Source organism: Coregonus clupeaformis, chromosome 33 (assembly GCF_020615455.1).
Source record: "Coregonus clupeaformis isolate EN_2021a chromosome 33, ASM2061545v1, whole genome shotgun sequence".
In the NCBI taxonomy this organism is placed as follows: domain Eukaryota; kingdom Metazoa; phylum Chordata; class Actinopteri; order Salmoniformes; family Salmonidae; genus Coregonus; species Coregonus clupeaformis.
In genome coordinates this window covers 32,392,618-32,403,169 of record NC_059224.1, presented here as the reverse complement: position 1 = coordinate 32,403,169, position 10,552 = coordinate 32,392,618, and positions in this window count along the sequence as shown.

Here is a 10,552-nt window from a genome sequence, read left to right as displayed (position 1 = left end):
TTTTATCTTAAATCCAAAATTTTGTAGTATAGAGCCAAATGTAAAAAATAATTGCTTCACTGTCCAAATAAATATGGACAGACAAACAAACTTCTTCAGTTGAGCACCTGTCAGTTTTGCAGAGAAAAAGATTATCAAGATGGATAATTCATTCCAGGTGATTCAGTACTGATATGTTTTCATTTGTTTACATTAATTTGTATTCAAGAGCACAAAAAGAACATGTGCGGAACATACAATAAATAACTCTGCATTCTGTTCATTAGAGCGTGATGAGGTTCGCATACCAATATGAATATACTGTCCCACCCAGATGTACCATCAATTACAAATCTGAGAGTTACACAAGATCCTTTCAGAATTGTTGTTTTAGTTGTGCCGTTCTCAATAGTGCTGTAAGGGAACATTGGAATCTCCCTCAAACGGCCTTTGAAGATACTGCTGGGAGCCTTGGTTTCCTACAACAGTTTTTCTGGTCTCTCTTATTGCAAAGGAATGCTTGTGCTGATTCTTCTTCAATGAACATTCAGAGCTCTGCTTTGCTGGTGTTCTGATAATGGTGCACTCATTACCCACCAACATGTCAATCTCTATTTGTCTGAATTTGATCTACTACACCCGGATCGTCCCTGCCCAGCGTGTACCCTTCATCAGGGTGAAGAGGAACATCAAAATAATAATCTACTGGGTTTGTCGACACCATGTTCTCACTGTTATATCTTGCTGTAGCTACAACATCATTAGTTGATCATCTCGACAATGTCTCATGAAATACTAATAGCACTTATACATCAATTAATGGCACTGCTGTTGGCTCACCAAATGTACTGTATTACACAAAGCAGGCATGTCATTATTTTAGAATGATCTACTTCTTTTCTGGTGTCTGTGTGGTGGTTGGGTCGAGCTGTGCCACTGTGTGCTACCTTTGTAGACGCATGAGGAGCATAAAAGAGAGCAGCCCCTTCTCCTCTCCCCAGCAGCACAGTAAGATGAGGGTCACCATCACTGGGATGCTGCAGGGAATTCTCTGCCTCCTTTATGAGCTGTTGATCTACATCGATGTCTACACAGATAAACTTTCACCTACTACAGACATTGATAATATTTTATTCAGTCATCCATAGCCGCGGGAAGTAGGGGTGCTGAGGGTGCTGCAGCACCCCCTGATAAATCAGAACAAAAAAATAAAATTACTAAATACATTACAAAAGTAGTGCACTGGGCCTTTATTACTCCTGTATGAGCGGACCAAAATAGCCTTCAGCAGCGCGGGGAGAAATAATTCTCTCAGCCATCATTGCTGAGAGAATAACATTGGCATGAAATGGTTTATAGTCAAAAAGGGGAGATCGGATTGAATCCCGGATCATAAAAATATCAGACCATATGCATGGGCAATCTGGGATTTTGCATGTTCATGAAATCACATTTTTTGTTCTTGTTTTATAAACCAAAATTAAACCTACACCTGGATTTATTTAATCTAGGTTGTGAAAATCAAAACAAATTGTATTTGTCACATGCGGCGAATACAACAGGTGTAGACCTTACCGTGAACTGCTTACTTACAAGCCCTTAACCAACAATGCAGTTCAAGAAATAGAGTTAAGAAAATATTTACTAAATAAACTAAAGTAAAACATTTTATAAAAAGTAATAATAAAATAACAATAACGAGGCTATATACAGGGGGTACAGGGACCGAGTCAATGTACTGGGGTACAGGTTAATTGATGTAATTTGTACATGTAGGTAGGGGTAATGTGACTATGCATAGATAATAAACAGCGAGTAGCAGCAGTGTAAATAGTCCGGGTGGCCATTTGATTAATTGTGCAGCAGTCTTATGGCTTGGGGGTAGAAGCTGTTAAGGAGCCTTTTGGACCTAAACTTGGCGCTCCGGTACCGCTTGCCTTGTGGTAGCAGATAGAACAGTCTATGACTTGGGCCTTCTTCTGACAGCGTCTAGTATATAGGTCCTGGATGGCAGGAAGCTTGGCCCCAGTGATGTACTGGGCCGTACGCACTACCCTCTGTAGCGCCTTACGGTCGGATGCCGAGCAGTTGCCATACCAGGCGGTAATGCAACCGGTCAGGATGCTCTCGATGGTGCAGCTGTATAATATTTTGAGGATCTGGGGACCCATGCCAAATCTTTTCAGTCTCCTGAGGGGGAAAAGTTGTTGTCGTGCCCTCTTCACAACTGTCTTGGTGTGTTTGGACCATGATAGTTTGTTGGTGATGTGGACACCAAGAAACTTGAAACGCTCGACCCGCTCCACTACAGCCTCGTCGATGTGAATGGGGGGCGTGTTCGGCTCTCCTTTTCCTGTAGTCCACGATCAGCTCCTTTTTCTTGCTCACGTTGAAGGAGAGGTTGTTGTCCTGGCACAACTGGCCAATAATGTATGCTATAATGTGATAATTATGCTTTCTATTTTACAAACGAGTCATTCATATTATTTTGATCTATTTATATATTTATTTATATATTTTTTCCTGTTTTGGTTCTTGTTTTTTCATTGTGATTTCAATCTATATCTGAGATTCACATATTTGTCTTGTGATTATTTCCTTAACCTACACTATACAGTGCATTCGGAAAGTATTCAGACCCCTTCCCTTTTTCCACATTTTGTTACGTTAATGCCTTTTTCTAAAATGGATGAAATAAAAAAAATCCATCTACACACAATACCTCATAATGACAAAGAAAAAACTGGTTTTATAAATATTTGGAAATGTATAAAGAATTTAAAAAACAGAAATACCTTACATAAATAAGTATTCAGACCCCTTGCTATGAGACTCGAAATTGAGCTCAGGTGCATCCTGTTTACATTGATCATTCTTGAGATGTTTCTACAACTTGATTGGAGTCCACCTGTGGTAAATTCAATTGATTGATATGATTTGGAAAGGCACACACCTGTCTATATGAGGTCCCACAGTTGACAGTGCATGTCAGAGCAAAAGCCAAGCCATGAGGTCGAAGGAATTGTCCGACCAAGAACCCGATGGTTACTCTGACAGAGCTCGAGAGTTCCTCTGTGGAAATGGGAGAACCTACCAGAAGGGCAATAATCTCTGCAGCATTCCACCAATCAGGCCTTTATGGTAGAGTGGCCAGACGGAAGCCACTCCTCAGTAAAAGGCACATGACCGCCTGCTTGGAGTTTCCCAAAAGGCACCTAAAGGACTCCCAGACCCTGAGAAACAAGATACTCTGGTCTGATGAAACCAAGATTTAACTCTTTGGCCTGAATGCCAAGCATCACATCTGGAGGAAACCTGGCACCATCCCTACAGTGAAGCATGGTGGTGGTAGCATAATAATAATAATAATAATAATATGCCATTTAGCAGACGCTTTTATCCAAAGCGACTCACAGTCATGCGTGCATAATTTTTTTTGTGTATGGGTGGTCCCGGGGATCGAACCCACTACCTTGGCGTTACAAGCACCGTGCTCTACCAGCTGAGCTACATACAGCATCATGCTGTGGGGATGTTTTTCAGCGGCAGGGACTGAGAAACTAGTCAAGATCGAGGCAAAGATGAACGGAGCAAAGTACAGAGAGATCCTTGATGAAAACCAGCTCCAGAGCACTCAGGACCACAGACTGGGGTGAAGGTTCACCTTCCTACAGGACAACAACCCTAAGCACACAGCCAAGACAACGCAGGATTCTCTGAATGTCCTTGAGTGGCCCAGCCAGAGCCCGGACTTGAATCCGATCGAACATCTCTGGAGAGACCTGAAAATAGCTGTGCAGTGAAGCTCCCCATGCAAACTGACAGAGCTTGAGAGGATCTGCAGAGAAGAATGGGAGAAATCCCCCAAATACAGATGTGCCAAGCTTGTAGTGTCATACTCAAGAAGACTCAAGGCTGTAATTGCTGCCAAAGGTGCTTCAACAAAGTACTGAATAAAGGGTCTGAATACTTATGTAAATGTGATATTTCCAGGTTTCTTTAAATACATTTGCAAATATTTCTAAAAACCAGTTTTTGCTTTGTCATTATGGGGTATTGTGTGTAGATTAGAATAAGGCTGTAACGTAACAAAATGTGGAAAAAGTCAAGGGGTCTGAATACTTTCAGAATGCACTGTATATTGACAATTATGTAGACAGCACATGGCCATGCAGTCTCCATAGACAAACATTGGCAGTAGAATGGCCTTACTGAAGAGCTCAGTGACTTTCAACGTGGCACCGTCACAGGATGCCAACTTTCCAACAAGTCAGTTTGTCAAACTTCTGCCCTGCTAGAGCTGCCCCGGTCAACTGTAAGTGCTGTTATTGTGAAGTGGAAACGTCTAGGTGCAACAATGGCTCAGCCGCGAAGTGGTAGGCCACACAAGCTCACAGAACGGGACTGTCGAGTGCTGTAGCATGTAAAAATCGTCTGTCCGGTTGCAACACTCACTACCGAGTTGCTTCCAGAGGCAGTTTGGAACGTCAGCACAATAACTGTTCGTTGGGTTTTCATGGCTGAGCAGCCGCACACAAGCCTAAGATCACCATGAGCAATGCCAAGCGTAAAATGGAGTGGTGTAAAGCTCGCCGCCATTGGACTCTGGAGCAGTGGAAACGTGTTCTCTGGAGTGATGAATCACGCTTCACCATCTGTCAGTCCGACGGACGAATCTGGGTTTGGCGGATGCCAGGAGAACGCTACCTGTCCGAATCTACAGTGCCAACTGTAAAGTTTGGTGGGTGAGGAATAATGGTCTGGGGCTGTTTTTCATGGTTCGGGCTAGGCCTCTTAGTTCCAGTGAAGGGAAATCTTAACGCTGCAGCATACATTGACATTGTTGACAATTCTGTGCATCCAACTTTGTGGCAACAGTTTGGGGAAAGCCCTTTGCTGTTTCAGCATGACAATGCCCCCGTGCACAAAGCGAGGTCCATACAGAAATGGTTTGTCGAGACCGGTGTGGAAGAACTTCACTGGCCTGCACAGAGCCCTGACCTCAACTCCATCTAACACCTTTGGGATATATTGGAACACCGACTGTGAGCCAGGCCTAATCACCCAACCTCACCAATGCTCGTGGCTGAATGGAAGCAAGTCCCCGCAGCAATGTTCCAACATCTAGTGGAAAGCCTTCCCAGAAGAGTGGAGACTGTTATAGCAGCAAAGGGGGGACCACCTTGATATTAATGCCCATGATTTTGGAATGAGATGTTCGATGAACATGTTATTTCAAGTTATCCCTTTGGAGCGCAATATCACGTGTTAAAAAAAGATGCCTAAATTGAGCATGCCTATAAGTTGCACAACTGAAAGCATATATGGCCTATGTTAACTTTGATTGTGTTTGGTAAAAATTATAGACCTTTATGCAACATTATCGGCAAGTGACTTGATGCCTACTGTGCCAAAGCGATTTAAAGTTGTCGAACGGGAGTGACGAGTGTGTCGATATAACGGGGGTAATATTATACAAATTCTGCTTTCTGTATGATTTAGTGCAATATGCCTATCTCTGTGACGAGGTGTGAATGAAGGAGTCAGGCGCAGGAGGTAAAACATTGAAGTCCAGAGTTTATTCCGTTTACATAAATAAAACGCACCCAGCGTCAAAACGAAACTATCACAAGGGAAATAATCCACCTTGGCAATAGAAGAGTAGCTCAACCGAGCTACTCGCTCTCACGATGAAACAATCACTCACAAAGACAAGGGGAACAGAGGGAACACTTATACACATACTAATTAGGGGAATGAGCACCAGGTGTGTGTGATTGACAAGACAAGACATGACAAGTGGAGTGATGAGAATGGGATCGGCAGTAGCTAGTAAACCGGTGACGACGAACGCCGAAACCTGCCCGAACAAGGATGGGAGGCAGCCTCGGCGCAAGTCGTGACAGTAACACCCCGACGCGCGGCTCCAGCAGTGCGCCGACCCCCGGCCTCGGGGACGGCCAGGAGGACGCGGAGCAGGGCGAGTCGGGACGGCGACGGTGGAAATCCTCAACAGGGAGGGATCAAGGATGTCCCTCCTTGGGACCAAGCACCGTTCCTCCGGACCGTACCTCTCCCACTCCACGAGATACTGAAGGCCCCCCACTCGACGCCTCGAATCCAGTATGGAACGGACCGAGTACGCTGGGGCCCCCTCGATGTCCAGAGGAGGTGGAGGAACCTCCCGCACCTCAGACTCCTGGAGCGGACCAGCTACCACCGGCCTGAGGAGAGACACATGAAACGAGGGGTTAATATGGTAATCAGGGGGGAGTAACAACCTGTATGTAACCTTGTTTATCCTCCTCAGGACTTTAAACTGCCCCACAAACCGCGGGCTCAGCTTCCGGCAGGGCAGGCGGAGGGGTAGATTCCGAGTCGAGAGCCAGACCCGCCACCCTCCTGCGGTCAGACGATCACGGATAAGCACAGGCACGTACTGCAGCCCAGCCGGACACTGCAGTGGAGATGGATCTGTGCATAATGCCTGCGCTATATCCGCGTCCATCGCCCATACTACCGGCACCACAATGCATGAGGCCGGGAGTATGGGAGTGTTGTCTCTGGGCCTCTCCTCTGTGTCATACAGCCGAGACAGTGTGTCTGCCTTCACGTTCTTCGTACCTGGAATGTATGAGAGTGTGAAATCAAACCGGGTGAAGAAGAGGGCCCACCTGGCCTGGCGAGGATTCAGCCTCCTCACTGCCCGAATGTACTCCAGGTTACGGTGGTCTGTCCAGACGAGGAAAGGGTGTTTCGCCCCTTCAAGCCAATGCCTCCACACTGTCAAAGCTCGGACAACAACCAGCAGCTCCCGATCACCAATGCCGTAGTTCTGCTCCGCCGAGCTGAGCTTCTTCGAAAAGAAGGCACAGGGGCGGAGCTTGGGTGGTGTGCCCAAGCGTTGGGATAAGACAGCGCCTATCGCTACCTCGGACGCATCCACCTCCACTACGAACGGTAGTGATTAATCTGGGTGAGCCAGTACCGGGGCTGAGGTGAACAGACCCCACAATCTACTGAAGGCCAAATCAGCCTCAGCAGACCAGCGGAGCCGGGAGCCGCTGCACCTCCTTCACCGTGGTTGGAGTCGGCCAATTACGCACGGCTGAAATGCGATCTCCCTCCATCTCCACACCTGTGGTAGTAATGCGGTATCCGAGGAAGGAGATTGACTGCTGGAAAAACTCACACTTCTCTGCCTTGGCATAAAGATCATTCTCCAGCAGTCGGACCAGTACCTTGCGAACCAGGGACACATGCTCGGAGCGCGTAGCGGAATACACCAGGATGTCATCGATGTAGACCACCATACCGCGACCAAGCATGTCCCGAAACACCTCGTTCACAAAGGACTGGTAAACGGATGGAGCATTCATCAAACCGTAGGGCATCACCAGGTATTCATTATGCCCCGAGGTTGTGCTGAATGCTGTTTTCCACTCATTCCCTTCCCGAATACACACCAGGTTGTAGGCACTCCTGAGGTCTAATTTGGTTAAAAAAAACGGGCCCCATGCATTGACTCAATCACTGAAGGAATGAGGGGAAGAGGATAACTAAATCGTACCGTCACCTTATTCAGTGGTCGATAATCAATGCACGGGCGTAAACCGCCATCTTTCTTCTTCACAAAGAAGAAACTTGAGGAAGCAGGTGAAGTGGAGGGACGTATATACCCCTGGCGCAGGGACTCGGTGACGTATGTTTCCATAGCCTCCGTTTCAGCCTGCGACAGGGGATACACCAAAGGTTTATCGCGCAATCCCCCTCCCGATGAGGTGGTAATTTAGTGGCTTGCGTCTTGAAAAACGCGAGCGCCAGATCATGGTATTCGGGGGGAATGCACACGGTGGGGGTACCGTCTGGACTTTCCACCGTGGTCGCACCAACGGAAACACCTAGACACCTACCCGGACACTCAAGCGACCACCCCGTAAGAACCCTCTGCGGCCATTAAAATTTGGGGTTGTGAAGGGCTAACCATGGAATACCTAAGACTACAGGGTAAGCAGGAGATTCAATAATCAAAAAAGTGATCTGCTCAACATGCGTCTCCTGTGTAATCATGGTGACTGGTACAGTAACCTCCTTAACTAACCCGGACCCTTAATGGTCGACTATCAAGTGCTCTGATGGGGAGTGGAATGGATAGGGGAACCAATGAAATGCCTAGACGGCGTGCAAATGCCCTGTCCATAAAGTTCCCAGCTGCGCCTGAATCGACTAGCGCCTTACACTGGGAAACTACCAGGAGATCGGGAAAGGAGATAGATAAGGTACAGTGCGCCGCAAAGGGCTCTGAACAAGTTTGGGTGTTCGTTACCTGGGGTGATGTGTGAGTACCCTGCCTACCGCCTCCAGACCCAAAGGAACATTGACTGCGACGTGAGGTGGATTGTCCCTTCATGCCACCAGAGTGGCACTGTCGCTGTCCTTCTGCGCTCTCTCGACCGGCGGCTCCCCCCAGCTCCATCTGCTCGGGGTCAGTCGTCCGGAGTGGGAACGGGCAGACCCCTACCAGGACGTCCTCTGGCTGCTAGCAGATCGTCCAGCCGGATGGCCATGTCCACCAGTTGGGAGAACGATAGCATGGCATCACGGCAGGCTAGCTCCCGTCGGATGTCCTCCCTTAGGTTGCACCGGAAATGGTCGATCAGGGCCCGCTCGTTCCACCCAGATCCCGCTGCCAGCGTCCGGAACTCCAGTGCGTAGTCCTGTGCGGTCCTCGTCCCCTGCTTCAGATGGACCAGTCGTTCGCCCACCTCTGGACCCTCAGGTGTGTGATCGAAAACGGCCCGAAAGAGGCGAGCAAACTCCCTGTAGTCCTCCAACAAGGCACCTCCCTCGTTCCACACCGCGTTGGCCCACTCCAGGGCTCTCCCACAAAGGCAGGAAACGAGGACGGATACCTTCTCCCGCTCCAGTGGCGCCGGCCTGATGCAGGAGAAATACAACTCTAGTTGGAGCAGAAATCCCTTACATCGCGCTGCCGTCCCATCAAACGCCGGTGGCCGGGATATCTGGATCCCTCCAGGCGCTGGGGTGTAGGTGGCTGGATCCGGATGACCAGCTGGTCTCAATAGATCGAGTCCTCTCTTCTCCAGGTGTTGTACTATGTGTACTTACTATAGATTTGTTGTAATATACTGTAGAATGCTTATACTACACACTGAAGTATCTCTTAATCATGTACTGTAGTGCTTAGTTAGCACAGGGCAGGGTTCAGACCCATGGCCCCGAGCTTAGTGATGAGCTTGGATGACACTATGGTGCTGAAGGCTAAACTGTAGTCGGTGAACAACATTCTTACATTGGTATTCCTCTTGTCCAGATGGGATAGGGCAGTGTGCATTGCGATGGGGATTGCGTTATCAGTGGATCTGTTGGGGTGGTATTCAAATTGTAGTGAGTCTAGGGTGTCGGGTAAGGTGGAGGTGATATGATCCTTAACTAGCCTCTCAAAGCACTTTATGATGACAGAAGTGAGTGCTATGGGGCGATAGCCATTTAAATTAGTTACCTTTGCTTTCTTTGGCACATGAACAATTGTGGACAACAGACTGGGATAGGGAGAGATTGAATATGTCCGTAAACCAGCGGTACCCAAACTAGGTATGGAGACCCCATGTGGGGTCGCCTGATATGAAAATGGGGTCGCGGATGAATTTCCAAAATCCTGCTAAAATATATATATATATATATACAGTGGGGAGAACAAGTATTTGATACACTGCCGATTTTGCAGGTTTTCCTACTTACAAAGCATGTAGAGGTCTGTAATTGTTATCATAGGTACACTTCATAGGTATCGCGAGATCTTGGCCAACAACCTCCTTCCCTCAGTAAGAGCATTGAAGATGGGTCGTGGCTGGGTCTTCCAGCATGACAACGACCCGAAACACACAGCCAGGGCAACTAAGGAGTGGCTCCGTAAGAAGCATCTCAAGGTCCTGGAGTGGCCTAGCCAGTCTTCAGACCTGAACCCAATAGAAAATCTTTGGAGGGAGCTGAAAGTCTGTATTGCCCAGCGACAGCCCCGAAACCTGAAGGATCTGGAGAAGGTCTGTATGGAGGAGTGGGCCAAAATCCCTGCTGCAGTGTGTGCAAACCTGGTCAAGACCTACAGGAAACGTATGATCTCTGTAATTGCAAACAAAGGTTTCTGTACCAAATATTAAGTTCTGCTTTTCTGATGTATCAAATACTTATGTCATGCAATAAAATGCAAATTAATTACTTAAAAATCATACAATGTGATTTTCTGGATTTTTGTTTTAGATTCAGTCTCTCACAGTTGAAGTGTACCTATGATAAAAATTACAGACCTCTACATGCTTTGTAAGTAGGAAAACCTGCAAAATCGGCAGTGTATCAAATACTTGTTCTCCCCACTGTATATATATATATATATATATATATACATACACACACACACACTGTATATATATATATATATATATATATGATATCGTCTTTGTCTCTCAAAACCATTGTAAAAAAATCTAAATGAAAATGATTAAAATCTAAAAGTCAACCAGAGAGCCCCCTTAAAAAAGTCTGCACTTGAATC